Source organism: Pseudophryne corroboree, chromosome 11, assembly GCF_028390025.1.
Source record: "Pseudophryne corroboree isolate aPseCor3 chromosome 11, aPseCor3.hap2, whole genome shotgun sequence".
Classification (NCBI taxonomy): domain Eukaryota; kingdom Metazoa; phylum Chordata; class Amphibia; order Anura; family Myobatrachidae; genus Pseudophryne; species Pseudophryne corroboree.
In genome coordinates this window covers 344,360,162-344,361,016 of record NC_086454.1, presented here as the reverse complement: position 1 = coordinate 344,361,016, position 855 = coordinate 344,360,162, and positions in this window count along the sequence as shown.

Sequence of the window (855 nt, the reverse complement as noted above, 5' to 3'; positions counted from 1 at the left end):
CCCCAGCATCCACTAGGACGATAGAGAAAATAAGAATTTACTTACCGATAATTCTATTTCTCGGAGTCCGTAGTGGATGCTGGGCGCCCATCCCAAGTGCGGATTGTCTGCAATACTTGTACATAGTTACAAAAATCGGGTTATTATTGTTGTGAGCCATCTTTTCAGAGGCTCCGCTGTTATCATACTGTTAACTGGGTTCAGATCACAGGTTGTACAGTGTGATTGGTGTGGCTGGTATGAGTCTTACCCGGGATTCAAAATCCTTCCTTATTGTGTACGCTCGTCCGGGCACAGTACCTAACTGAGGCTTGGAGGAGGGTCATAGGGGGAGGAGCCAGTACACACCACCTGATCGTAAAGCTTTACTTTTTGTGCCCTGTCTCCTGCGGAGCCGCTATTCCCCATGGTCCTTTCAGGAACCCCAGCATCCACTACGGACTCCGAGAAATAGAATTATCGGTAAGTAAATTCTTATTTATTCACTTACTTTCACAAGATGACATCACGTATTCTTTACCACCAAACACATCTGTTTATTCACAGTAACATCTTCAATACTATAATACAAATGGAGTCTTAGGTCCTAATTCCGCATGGAAGGCTGATCAGAGAAATTGCGTTGTCTGCGAGTAAAAGGTGCTGCCCCGACAGGAAGAAAAAACGCCCCTTGCAAAATAGCGAAAGCAGCGCAGATCACCACATCCACTCGCAGATGCATACGCAATTCCCGGAACATCGCAGAATCTTTGCCGTCTGCGCAAATGTAAGTCTGAGGCTGCCAGACGGGTTGGAAGTGGTCTGCGCTGACGTCAGAGACCCTCCCCAAAAACGTCCGTGCGTTGTAACACACCC